Raw genomic sequence first — 14921 nt, 5'->3', positions numbered from 1 at the left:
CACTGACCACCAATGAAAGAGCTGCCCCTTCCGGAAGTGCGGTGGGGGCCAGATAAATGGCTTCAGGGGGCTGCATGTGGCCTGCGGCTGTAGTTTGGGGACCGCTGTTGTAAAATAATGATTATTAAAATTGTTTGACACTGAATAAAAAAATAGAAGAGTTCATCAGTAGAATGAATTAGACAAAGAAGACTCAGGAAAAATTGACTTTGACAACCCAGTATTTGATAAACCTGAAGACATGAATCCTTTAGGGAAGAAATTAATACTTAATATATATATATATACATATATATATATTTCCGATGAATCTGAAAATTAGAAACAAAAATTAAATTTCAATCAACATCATTAAAAATAATAATACAGTGACACCACAGTGGATGCAAGATCTGAGTACTGGAGATTATACCAAAAACAAATACAAAATGAATCTATCTTGTATCTTTTCCTCCTTTGGATGGGGGTGGGAGAGGTGGCTTCTTAACCAAAAAAGGGATAGAGGTCATCACAAGATTTTATGATCTTTTCATTGAAAAATCTTTGTAGGAACAAAATCAATAAAGCCAGAATAAGAATGGAAATGTTTGAATTGGTAAAAAAATCTTTGCATCAAATACCCTTGATAAAGTTCTGATAGTCAAGATTTATAGGCTATTAACATAAATATATATAATCAAAAGATTTTGCCTAATGGAAATGTGGTTGAAGGATAGAAAAAAAAAACAGTTCTCAGAAGAAGAATTGGAAACCTTTAAGAATACTGTGAAAGAAGAGCTAACAAATTGGGAGAGATTGCAAAAACAGGCATTCCCATACATTGCTGATGGGGCCATGAATGGGTCTAGTTAGAGTTGGAAGGGACCTTAGAAGTTTTAGATTAAGGGCAGCCAGATAGCACAGAGAATAGAGTGCAAGACCTGGAGTTGGGAGAATCTAGGTTCAAATCTGGCCTCAGACACTTCCTAACTATGTGACCATGGGCAAGTCATATAACTCCCTTGTTAACCTCTTGCTACTCTTCTGCCTTAGATGTGATACTATGACAGAAGTTAAGTATTAAAAAAAAAAAGTCACTGAAGTAAACCACCCTGTTCACAGATGAGGAAACTGAGGCCAAGAAAAATAAAGTGACTTTCTCAGAGTCACACAGCTAGCAAGCTAGCAAATGTCTGGGAAGGGCAAACTTAATGGTTTCCCTTGCCATTTTGCTTAGGATAATAAACCACATGGCTATAGTAAGTTGAACTCCAGTGTACTACATTGATAATGTAATAGAGAGAGAAATGGACTCAGTTAATAGATTTTCCAGAGGTGGAGGCTTGGACCCCAGAACTATGTAGTGTACTTTATTTATAATCCAAAGGAATAAGTTTATTTCATCCCCAAGCAGGAATTCAGTAGCCAGTCAGCAAAGCCCAGACAACATAAACCTGGGGCTTTCATGGGTCCAGAGAAAGTGTGGGCAGTGCATATGGCAGAGACTTTGATAGGCTCACATGGCTTGTGTATAGCACCACCTGTTGGGAAAATCTATATTACACCCCTCACAGGTTGCTTGTGAAATGATACCCTATTTTCCTGGGTGTTTGTGAAAGATAGGTGGCTAGGTGGCTCAATGGAGAGAACCAAACCTGGATATGGGAGGTCCTGGGTTCAAATTTGGACTCAGACACTTCCTAGCTGCATTGTCCTGGGCAAGCCACTTAACCCCAGTTGCTTAGCCCTTGCCACTCTTCTGCCTCGGAATGAATGCTTAGAATTCATTCCAAGATGGAAGGTAAGTATTTTAAAAAAAGAAAGGTAAGTCATAATCCCTTATATCTGTTACATAGGATACCAAATAAGTGAGCTACCCACTGCACCATCATCAAGGGAAATAATTCTGATTTTTTTCATAGTAATAAATGAATTCTTTCAGTAGGTAGCATAGTAAAAAAAATCATTGAAAAAGACTCATTCAGGTGAGTAGCAAGTAATATATGTTGTCATTTCCTTTTTTCCCCAAAGCTGGCCACAACAACAAAAAAGTTTTGTTACAATAAAATTTGATGATTATAGCCTGCTGCTACTCCAAGTAAATATCATGAAGGTCAGCATGGGAGACAGGGTTGAACGGAGGTGACCCAGGTGACCGCAGCTGTATGAGCTTGGGCATATCAGAGTCACAGAATTTAGGATTAGAAAACCTCCCAGGGAACATCTTAGTATCGTTCGGTTCCCCAAAGAATCATTACCAGAATATAATAAAGTTGAAAAATAGCCATACAAACTGTGCTTGAAGGAGAACATGATCTTAATTATGAACCTGGGATTCAGAAGACTTGGGGTCAAATTCTGCCTCTGAAATGTTTTATCTTCCTGATCACGGGTAATTCACATAAATCTCTTTGGGACTCAAGTTTTCTGATTTGCAAATTCAAAAGGTTGTACTAGAGCACCTATGAGGTCCCATCTGGCTCTTCATCCATAATCCTAGTGCCTCATGAGGCAACCCATCCTACTTTGGGGCAATTGTAATTGTTAGAAGTGTTTCCTGTCATCCAGGCCAATTTGCCTCTTTGCAACTTTCCCTTATTGTTCCTGGTTCTGCTCTCTGGTTCTGCTCTTGTGCCAATCCTTCATCTTCCTTTCTTGATCTCCTTTAACTGGTCCTCGGTCTTATGAAGTGCTGTCACCATTCTTTCCACTTGTGCAGTAATACTCTCCAGAATTCAATACTGCAGATGTAATCTGGCCAGAACCAAGGACAGAGGCATTGTCACCTCTTTACAGGAAACTGTCCCCTGATGATTCAACAGCTCAAGCAGATTTTTAAAATTTCCTTTTTGTTTTGTTTAGCATTAATGCCTCTTATTGACCCTGCAGCCCACTAAAATTCCTAGACCTTTCCAAAGCAAATTTGCTTTAACTAGGTATTCTCTATACTGTACTTTGTGAAGTTGATTTCTTATACTCAAGAGTAAGACTTTCTAAAATTTTGTCTGATGTTGTAGCACATCAAGGCCTTTTTGGATCTTGACTTCGTCACCCAGCATGTTAGCTATTTCCCTCAGCTTTATGTCATCTGAAAATTTGATGAGCAAAGCATCTGTGTTTTAATCCAAATCACTAATAAAAGTATGAAATAATAAAGGGCCAAAGAGGTCCCTGGAGCATCCCACTGGAGGAGAACTTGCACCTACTGGACATTAAATCATTAACAACTTCTCTTCAGGTCCAGCTATTCAACCAGCCATAAGTATATCTACTTTCATTACTTTTTTAGCCCACATCTTTCATTTCCTACCAGAATTCTGAGATAGTTTCTGCTAAAATCTAGGTGAATTATACTTACAGTATTCTCTTGATTTACCTGCTTAGTAGTGCTGTCAAAAAAGGATACCAGATGAGTTTTATGTGGCTTAACTTTAAGGAAGCCCAGATGTCTCTGGAATCACTGAATCCTTTTCTAGATGGGTAGTGATTTAACGATTTGTTCAAGAACCGAAGTCAAGTTTACTGGCCCATAGTTTGCAGTTTGTTTCCCCTGATACCTTTCTGTTTTGGAAAATGAGACCCTTCTCATTAGAGACCCTTCTCTAATCTGATGCATACTCTCAAAAGGAATTCCTAATATGGGGTACTTGATCATCCATGAGGGGGAGCCCTTTACTGCTCTAGGCAGCCTGATTCCACTTTTGGACAGCTCTTACTCTTATGACATTTCTTCCAACATCCAGCCTAAAAGGGTAGGGTTTAAGAGACCAAGTTTAATTTCCATTCCACATGACAGCTTTCCAAATCCCATTCCCCCAATACTAGTGCTGTCTCTGTCTTGTAAGTGGTTTGCATGTTGTCTCCTGCATTAGAGTGTGAGCTATAAACAAATAAGAAAAAGAATCCCTATCATCAACATAGGGAAGAAAATACACAAAAGGAAGCTGACAGGACTAACTAGATGATTCAGCAGAAAGAGTACCAAGCCTAGAGATGGGAGGTCCTAGGTTCAAATCTGGCCTCAGATACTTCCTAGCTATGTGACCTTGGGCAAGTCACTTAACTCCAATTGCCTAGCCCTTACCACTCTTCTGCCTTGGAATTGATACTTAGTATCAGTACTAAGATGGAATGTAAAGGTTTAAAAAAAAGAAACTGAAAGGGGGAAAGGGTTGTAGAGGGTACCTAGTGATGGGGCATGACATTTGTAGAGTTAAAACCAAGCATTACAACTAATGGGAAATGAAGACTTAGTTGGAGCCCCCTAGACAGGGATGCTTAGGAAGGAGGTGATTGCTCCATCCTCCAATGCTCCATTCAGAGGGCAGAGACAGCTTTGGGTGCTGAAGAGGTGTTGAGTATCAATCCTGGCTCAATCTCTCAGGTTTCAGATAATGAGCTTATTCTGGAAGGGGCAGGATGCTCAAGGAGGCAAAACCAAGCAGAGGTGTTGATAGAAAGTGAAGTCGGCTGGAAAGTCCCAAACCCTCTATGAAGAGAAGTTTGAGGAGGCTTTTGTAGGTCCTTCAGTTAAAGATGAGAGACATCCAAGTGCCCCTTGAGAGCAGGGACTGGTTGGCGGGGGTGGTCTTTTTTTGTATCCCCAGCACTTAGCATAGTACCTGGAATAAAGTAAGTGTTTAATGAATGCTAGTTGACTGTCAGTAATGACCAAAGAGCTCTAGGGTTTGGAGTTCTACAGTTTTCCAACTGGTGCTTCTTTGGTTTTCCCGTGATATGAGTAAGTGGAGAAAGAGGCACAAAGACAAAAGTCATCTTCTACAGCCACTTAGTAGCAATTCTGGCCTTTTTCTGTTCTGATGCAGCCAGTCCAGGTCATTGAAAGAGCTCTAAGGCATGTCCTTATAGGTAAAACTATGGCTCACGGTAGAGATCTTGCACCATTTTCCCATCACAGTGTGAGTGGAGGTAGAAGAAATTCAAGAGGTAGCTCTATCTCAGGCCAATCATTCTGCCAAAGCTGTCAGCTCATCCCCACCATCCACCTTCCCAGATGAGTCTGATTGTGCAGGTTCATTCACTTATTCTTGTAGTTACTTTCAAGGGTAGGGCCCTTACTTAGATTTTCTTTCATTCCTTAGCTATTTTCCTCCTTCCAAAGTGCAAACACATTTACAACCAGACTGCTCAGTTCCACAAAATGACTTCATGCTGAGGCTGGGCATAGATTGATGAGGCTCGTATTACCTAAAGCTTTTCTGCTTGGCCACAGAAAGCAAAGCTAGGAGTCTTTGTGGGTACAGAGCGACAGATTCTGGTTGGAAATGATTAATTCATAATTAAAACTTTCTAAAACAATTAGAGCTTCCTTGGGAGGTAGTGGCTTCACCTGAGATAGAGGTTGGATGGTCGGTTGTCAGGGATGTCGGAGAGAGGATTCTTCATCTTGCAGTAAGTGATTTCTGAAGCGTCTTCCAACTTTAAGATTTTATTATTTAAAAACATTTTTTTCTTCTAAGATTTGACTGTTATTCTACAGTTTACTAGGGAAATTTTCTCTCTTCCCCAAACCCTAGGGTTGGATGCTGACCCAGAGTTTATGGTGTATTTTTCTTACTGGAATTGTACCCCCAAACTCAGGCAAACTGTAAGCAAGGAAATTCCTTGTTCCCTTCTGTTCTTGTAACTCCTAACCCAAGAACATTTGATAACTTCTATAAAACCCTGAGATCATTATCATCCTTGGGTGATCCTTTAGATTCGAGATGGACATAGAGATGCACCTTCAGGCTATACCTGGATACCATTGGACAGAATCTCAGATATCCATCTGTCCCCTAAACTATGAGGGTCTTCAGGCAGACTCCAGTCAGATGACCAACCCCCCCCCCCCACTACCGAATGCCTGAGTGTTTATCATTCCAGAGTCACCATGACACAGGATCACATTCCCACTGTTGTAAAGAGTACATAATCCCCAGAATTGATGGATTCTGGGAGCAGCCTTCCATCTTGCTGTTCCACCTATACTATCCTCCTGGCTGGCCATTCTCAACACTACTTTCTAAATTAATAAATTTCTCTTTTTATTTTTAAGCTAAGTGTTGGAGTCTTGCATTCTTGCAAAAGGTATCCTTCCTGAACCCTGGGGGTTCAACTTTAGTACCCCACAATATTACTCCATGTAAGTTTTGAATTTTGCAAAGCATGAATGAATGCTGATGTGTAGCAATCTGCCATGTTCTCTTAGAATCAGCTGAGACCCTAGAGCAATTTAGAGATTTAGCCTTCAATGCAGCCTGACAGATCTCTTGGAAGATCAAAGAACAGCTCATTTGCCAATTATAAAGAAGACAGCTTAGGCAAAGCTTTGGTTTGCCTGAACCAATAAGATGTTCCCAATATGCCTGCCAATATCTTGAATGGGAAAAAACTGATAAGATTATGGGACTATAGAGAAAAGTTAATTTTTTCAAATCCTCCAATGACAGTAGTAACCCTTCTATAGATAGATAGAACTACATATGTGTTCTGTATAAAGCACAGACAAAACAATTTCAAAGGCATCTCTCATGTATAGACAATTTTTTGTTGGTGAATATATTTTGCTTTTCTTCCTTCCTTCCTTCCTTCCTTCCTTCCTTCCTTCCTTCCTTCCTTCCTTCCTTCCTTCCTTCCTTCCTTCCTTCCTTCCTTCCTTCCTTCCTTCCTTCCTTCCTTCCTTCCTTCCTTCCTTCCTTCCTTCCTTCCTTCCTTCCTTCCTTCCTTCCTTCTTTCCTTCCTTCCTTCCTTCCTTCCTTCTTTCCCTCCTTCCTTCTTTCCTTCCTTCCTTCCTTCCTTCCTTCCTTCCTTCCTTCCTTCCTTCCTTCCTTCCTTCCTTCCTTCCTTCCTTCCTTCCTTCTTTCCTATGCTCTTTCCCTCCATTAAATGACTGCAAGCCAAGGCTGGGCACAGATTTATGAGGCTCCTACCTAAAACTTTTTTGCTTAGCCACAGAGAAGGGAACTAGGAGCCATTTTGGTTTTAGATAGACAGATTCTAGCTGGATACGAGGGCAAACATTTTCATGATGAAAGTTTTTTAAAGATAATTAGAGCTCCTGATTTTAAGCTTTTTCAGTCTCTTACTTCTCCTTGCTCCTGGTTTGGCTATCTGGAGTTAAATAGATTCTTTCTTTCTTGCCCTTTCACTCTTCCTCAATCCATCTCAAGAATCACCTTGCTTCTGGCAAGACTCAGTTTAAGTACCACCATCTGCAGGACCCCTTACTTGCTATCCTCTAATCTTATTTCACCATCTTTAACAACCCTGAATTTACCTATTTCTTTTCATTTCCTCTATAGGTACTCATACATATTCTTATGCTATTCCCCCATCAGAATGGAAGTTCCCCGAGGGAAGGAACTATTTTATTTCTTGCAGCCATAGAGTCTAGCAGATTACCTTGACACATAGTAGGTGTTCAATAAATGCTTGTTGATTGATTCCACCTTTTGCTCTAAGAATAATAATTAAATCAGTGCTACTGTTATGTGTGTCAATTAACCATTGTATGTCTCCATTCAGAATCTTAGTGACTCCCCAGACCAAAATTCCCTTCCTGTTTTTCACTCCCCTCTACATAATGTCTCCACTATTAGAATATAAGCTGCTTCAGAGCTGAGGTTGTTATGTTGTTTTGTCTGAACTTTCCAAAGATCATGTGTAGATCTGAGTTTCAGTTTTGCAACTTATCAGCCCTGTGACTATTGGTTAACAATGTGGAGCAGCAACTTTGTTGGGCCTCAGTTTCCTTATTTCCAAAATAAGGGTTTTAAAACTCCAATGTCCCATCTAACTCTCAATCTTAAGACCCTAAACTGTAATGAAATCAAACTGAGCTGGGAGGAAAAAGACCTTGGCTTTGCAAATTCTCCTAAAAGGATTCTTCACTATGTCACTTGCAAGTATAAAAGCTCAGACCTGAGGCATTAGATTTCTAAAGACCTGTCTATCACTGGGGAGTGGTTTGCAGCTTTGCAAGATGGAAGCTTCAAGCCATAGCTCTTTGGTTTCAAAAGAAGAGTCTCCAATGACATTTTCTTTACAGATGTTGGGCCTCACTGCTGTCACAACAGGATTATAACTGGTGAGATGTTTTCTCTGACCTGATGTGACTGGAGAAAATAATTTGCAAGCTGCAGTTCATGCCCAGTTACACAGGAACTTCATCTGAAACCTGGAGGGCAACACTCATTCATTGCCTGTGGCTCAGCTAAAGAATTAAACTTGCCCAGAGGAATCAATCTCAACTTGGTATGATCCAAGGTCAGTAGATTATAGAGGATGACAATCAGATTGTCAGGATGCGACAATTCATGGCCCCTACAGAGTCAGTAGACAGTCCCTGTAACAAGAGTTTGGCTTTTGGTAAGCAGCAGAAGATAGATGCCTTTCCTCTAATGATGCCTTCATTTCTCTGTTGTCAAATGCATAGTGAGAGAACCAACATTTTAAAACTCAGGGTCTTCTTTAATGGTCAGAAATCCAGTCCAGCTGAACAAGCATTTATTAAACACCTCCACTGAGGTATGGTCTGGTGATACAAAGACAAACTGTGCTGGCTCTTGGCTCTTCCTTAGGCTGCAGGACAGCCTTCCTCTACCATGTCCCCATAGTGGTATTTTTTGTCCTCCCCTCCCCCCCACTTCCTTTTAAGATTTGTAAACTCCTTGAACGCAGGGACTATCTTTCCTTTGTCTTTGTATTTGTATTCTTGGTGCTTATCACAGTACCTGGCACATAGTGAGCACTTTGTAAATGCTGGTTGACTTGACTTGTCGAATGGGTAATCAGTAAATTTAGAGATGAGATAATATATACATAAAGTGCTTTGCAAACCTTCATGGCTGAATCATTAGTTCTTTATGAAAATACGAGAGAGGAAGAAGCACAATTAGGGGATCAGGAAAAGGTTCCCACAGAAGGTGGCACATATGTGGAGCCTTGAAATGAGCTTGGGGTATTCTAAGAGGCAGATATGAACAGGAAAGAAACTCTAGGCATAAGGAAGGCTGATGCAAAAGGGCACAGATGGAGATAGAATGCCAAGTTCTGAATGTAGCCATTTTGACTGGGACATAGACATCATGAGGGGAAATAAAGAAAAAAAAACTTGGAAAGGTATACTAGAACTAGATTATATTCAAACTGAGGAATTTGTGTTTTATTCTAAGGTTCACAGAGAATCACTGAAGGTTTGGGGTAATACAGTCAGTCATTCTTTAGGAGGATAATTTTTGGCAAGTATATGGAGGAATATTGAACAATCAGTAGTCAGGAGTTCAGCAAGGAGATTGTTTTAATCATCCAGGGGACCGATGACAAGGGTCTGTCAGGGTGTGAGTAAAGAGAGGGGAATGGATACAAGAGGTGATATGGAAGCAGAATTGACAAAATTTGCCAACTGGTATAAGAGTGAGGGAAGAGATCATCGCCAATCAGGGAAAAAATTTTATTGAGGGCTTATTGTATTCCAGACACTATCTAGATACTAGGGATAAAAGACAACAAAGATGACGACAACAACAACAACAACAACAACAACAACAAACAGTCCCTGCTCTCTAGGAGTTTGCATTCTATGGGGGAAAACATGTGAAGGAGATAATTAAATATGGAATATAAACCAATGTATAATTTTTGGCAGGGGGTAGGACTAGCAGCTGACAGGGTTAAGGAGAGGTATTATATAGAGGTGGTATTTGAGCTGAGCTTTGGAGAAAACAGAGTTCTAAGAGGTAGAGATGAGAATGGTACATCTTCTTGGCATGGGGGATGTCTGTGCAAACATGTACATGTCACAATGAAGAACAGCAGCTAGGCACATTTGGCTAACCAAAAGAGGACTTGTAGAGAAAAATATGTAATATTTGGAAAGGTCGACAGGAGCCAAATTTAGAGGGCTAGTGGGGGAAGCTTTGAACATCAAACAGAGGAATGACTCTGAAGTTGTGAAAATTGGTGTCTGCATAGATATGACACAATCCATAGACATAAAGGAATTTGGAGAATGTGTGGGTTTAGGGGAAAAGACATTCAGAGTATACTGAGTCTCAGATGCCATCCACTTAAAGATGCCTAATAGGTGGGAAGTGATGAAGGGATGGAGCTCAGGAGACAACTTGGGACTGGACACATAGGGAGACACTTTCATAGAGATGAAAATTAAGTACATCAGAGGTGTTGAGATCTCTAAGAGACAAGTTGTATATAGAGAAAAAGAATATAAGACAGAGCCTTGGGGATATCCAGAATTAGGGGCTCATTATCATTCAGCAAAGGAGATTGAGAAAAGATCAGGTAGGAGGAGAATGAAGTAACAGTAATCATGAAAAAAGAGATGCTCAGAAGATGAGCAAGATAAAATTATTGTTCTTAGCAATAGAGATTTTTCCTACCTAAAACCACTTTTTGAAAATTAAATTTTATCTTCAGATCCAAAGTCTCTTCTTTTTTTCCCTCCACATCCACCCACTTAGATGGCAAAAAAAGAAAAACTCATTATAGGCATGTGTAGACATACAAAAAAAATGTTCTAAATTAGATATATCCCATCCCCATAAAAATAAAAGAAAATAAAAAGAAAGAAGTAGAAGAAAACATGCTTCAAAGTTTACTCTACATGTATCAGTTCTCTATCTGTGGCCAGATAGCATATTTCATCATGAACCCTTTGGACCAGTGGCTATTCATTGTGCTATTCAGAATTACTGAATATTTCAAAGGTGATTATCTCTACAATGTTTATGTTAGTGTATAAATTGTTCTCTTGGTTCTATTCACTTCATTTTGCATCAGTCTTCTCAGGTTTTTCTGAAACCATCCCCTACATAATTTCTTATACTACAGGATTTTCCATCACATTCATATGCCACAACTTGTTCAATTGTTCCTCAATTGATGGACATTCCCTCATTTTCAATTCTTTCCTTCAAACAAAAGACTTCTGTGAATATTTTTTTTTACATGTAGGTTCTTTTCACCTTTCTTTCATTTCTTTGGGGGATATAGAACTAGTACCAAGAGGTAGGAACAGTTCTTTTTAAAACAACACATTTTAATGGACTTCTCCATTAGTGGCAATGCAGTGATCCAGAACAACTCAGCAGGATTTATGAGAAAGAACACAATCTACATTCAGAGGAAAAACTGTGGGAGCAGAAACACTGAAGAAAAGCAACTGCTTGAATACATGGGTTGAGGGGATATGGTTGGGGATGTAGACTCTAAATGAACATCCTGATGCAAACACCAACAACATGGAAATAGGTTCTGATCAAGGACACATGTAATACCCAATGAAATTGCATGTTGGCTGAGGGATGGGTGGGTGGAGAGGAGGGAGGGCAAGAATATGATTCTTGTAACCGAGGGAAAATGTTCTAAGTTGATTAAATAAAATTTTCAAAAAAAATAAAACACCACATTTATTTGTTTCTTTGTTGCATTAAAGTTCTCAAGTATCTCCCTCTCTCCTCACCCCTATCTAGAGAAAACATCATTTGAGATATATATGAATACGTAAAACTATATCGTTCTTGTTTCTATTTCTCAGTTCTTTCTCTAAAGGAAGATATATATATGTACATATATATATATAAGTTAATCTTAAAAACAACATTTCTCAGTGTACATAATATTCTCTTGAATCTGGACATTCCACTGCTCATAATTTCATTTAGATCTTTCCATGTTGTTTTTTAAATGAACACAATTGTCATTTCTTACGACACAGTAGCATTCCATCTCAATCATATGCCACCTCTTATTTAGCCATTCCCTAAATGACAGGTATCCCCTCAATTTCCAGTTCTTTGCCACCACAAAGAGAGCAGCTACAAATACTTTAGAACACATAGGGTCTTTTCCTTTTCCTCTGGTTACCTTTGGAAACAAATCTAATTGTGGTACTGCTAGATCAAAGGGTATACATAGTTTTATAACTCTTTGGTTATAATTACAGATTGCTCTCCAAAATGGTTGGATCAATTCACAGTTCCTCCAACAGTATATGTGTCCCCATTTTTTCCATATCCTCTCCACCATTCATCATCCTTTTATCATTTTAGCCTATCTGATAGTTGTGAAATGATATCTCAGAATTGTTTTGATTTTCATTTCTCTAATCAATAATGATTTAGAGCATTTTTCATTTGGATATCTATCTATCTATCTATCTATCTATCTATCTATCTATCTATCTATCTATCTATCTATCTATCTGTCTATCTATTTATCTTTGATTTCTTCATCCAAAAACTGTCTGTTCCTATCTTTTGGCCATTTGTCAAATGGGAAATAGCTCATATTTTTTATAAATTTAACAAAGTTCTCTATATATTTTAGATATGAGATCTCTACCTGAAAAACTGTCTACAACATTTTCTCCTTCATTTTCTGTTTTCCTTCTAATCTTCTCTATATTTGTTTCAAAATCTTTTAAATTCAATGTAATAAAAATTATCCATTTAAAATCTCACATTTTCTATCACTTTGTGATAGGTAATATATATTCTCTGTTCTTCTAATTTGTTTATAAAATCTCCCTTTATATTTACGTCTTGTATTCATTTTGGTGTTATCTTGGTAAATGGTGTAAGATATTGGTCTAGACCCAATTTCTGCCAGACTGCTTTTGAGTTTTTCCCACAATTTTTACTAATGAGTATTTAGGTACAATAATGGGACATAGTTACAAATTGCTTCTCAGAATGATTGGTCTGGTTCATAGCTCCACCAAGAGTGAAATAGTGTATTTTTGCACATCCCCTTCAGCATTTGTCATTTTATTTTTTTGTCATCTTCTCCAATCTGATAGGTGTGAGGTGGTACCTTGGAATTGTTTTTGTTTGCATTTCTCTGATTATTGGTGATTTAGAATATTTTCCTGTAGGAGTAGAGGTTAATACAGAGTGTAAATGGAACACGGCAAGAGACATGATTGATAGGCTGGGAGGCAGAATGTTGCAGAGGGGTGCTGGGAAGGATTTTCAACTGATGAAGGAGGTTTGGTTCTGGGTCTTGGTGGATGAAACAGCTTTTCCTGAGCTCTGGATGGTGAATCCCATCTGATTCCCAGAAGTGTCCCAAATTGACTTCTACGTCTCTGGTGTCTATTAACAGTCTTGAATCTCATCTTGTCAAGAAGTTGGTGGTCGGACAAGACATTTCAGATTAGCCCCAAAGGGATTATTCCCTTGAGGGCAGTCTGTGTGTCTGAAGATAAAGCATCAAATCGCTGTAATATCTTAACCCCTTGACTCAAGCTACTACTTAGACATTTAGTTTAAGTTAGTATAGCATAGGAGAAAGGAAGAATCGTGTCCAGACTGGTCCCAGCTGGTGGCCAAAACTAGGGACTCAAGTCAGGTCTGAATAGTCAGCTTAGGGATCTCCTGATTTCCCTCTTTCCTAAATCTTTGCCTGACTACTTGTATTAATAAACCACCTTTAAATTATATTCTTAAGCAGTCAGATATTGCTTAAAGGATGAAGGGGGGTTTGGAAGAAGGAGCTTTAGAAGAAAAACCTTTCTTAGTTCCAAGTAAAAGTCAAATCTAAGGATGTCCAATACTGGTTTCCCTCAACAGATCTGTTAAGAGAAAGAGATCATCTAAGGAAAAGCTAGGTTACACAAAATCCCTAGCCAACCAATACATACTAATTTCCTGAAGTGATCTCTGATCTGTGACAATCTGCTCCTTCAAGTCACCTTTAGTGGTCTAGACTGAGACGGAGAGTGACCATTAGCTCCCTACTCACATAGGGAAGGAATTTCTCTGGGAGTTGGTCCACCAGCTTACTTAAACTATTATAACATCAACCCAGAGGGTCTCCTTTATTCCCATCTTATGTAACTTATGGATATTATTTGAATTCTTCCTTTAAAAACTGCCTATTCATATCCGTTAATCATTTATTAATTGCAGAATGGCTCTTATTCTTGTAAATTTGACTCTGTTCTCTATATATTTTGGAAATAAGATCTTTTTCAGGGAAACATGCTGCAAAGTTCCCCTCCCCCTCAGTTTCCATTTTAACTGCATTTGTTGGGCTTGTGCAGAAACTTTAAAATTGTATGTAATCAAAGTTATTCATTTTGTTTCCTTTGAACCTATCATTTGTTTGCTCATGAACCCTTTCTCTATCCATAGCTTTGACAAAAAATTTCTTCTGTGCCTCACTAATTCTCTCATGATAGCAACCACTGTGTTGAAATCATGTACCAGTTTTGAGCTCATCTTCATATATGGTTGTAAGGTGTTGGTATGCTTAGTTTTTACAGACTACCTTCCAGATTCCCCAATTTTGTCAAATAGTGAGTTCTTGCTCCAGTAACGGGAATCTTTGGGTTTATCAGACATGAAGCTACTATGGTTGTTTGCCTCTATACATTGTATATTAATTTGTTTCACTGAAAAATCTCTTTATTTCCTGGCCAGTAACAAATGATTTCCATGATTACACACACACACACACACACACACACACATCTTTGTAGTACTATAAGAGCTGGTACTTCAAGTTTCTCTTCTCATTTTTTTTTGCATCTGTTCCCTTGATATTCTTAACTTTTTATTGCTCCAGATGAATTTTGTTATGATTTTTCCTAGTTTAATTCTTTGATAATTTGATTGGCATAGCACTCAATAAATAAATTGATTTAGGTAGTATTGTGAATTTCTTGTATTGGCTTGACTACTTTTGAGCAATTATCATTTCTCTAGTTATTTAGATCTATCTTGATTTGTGTGAATTATTTTATAATTGTCTTCATATAGTTCCTATGTGTGTCTTATAAGTATACTCCCAAGTATTTGATACTATCCATTATTATTTTAAACAATAATTTCTTTCTATAATATCCTTCTGGGATTTATTGGTAAAATACAGAATTGCTGGTGATTTGTACAGGTTTATTTTCTGTCCAGAGATGGCTG

The sequence above is a fragment of the Monodelphis domestica genome, chromosome 6 (assembly GCF_027887165.1).
Source record: "Monodelphis domestica isolate mMonDom1 chromosome 6, mMonDom1.pri, whole genome shotgun sequence".
In the NCBI taxonomy this organism is placed as follows: domain Eukaryota; kingdom Metazoa; phylum Chordata; class Mammalia; order Didelphimorphia; family Didelphidae; genus Monodelphis; species Monodelphis domestica.
Note: the sequence above shows the minus strand (reverse complement) of the source record.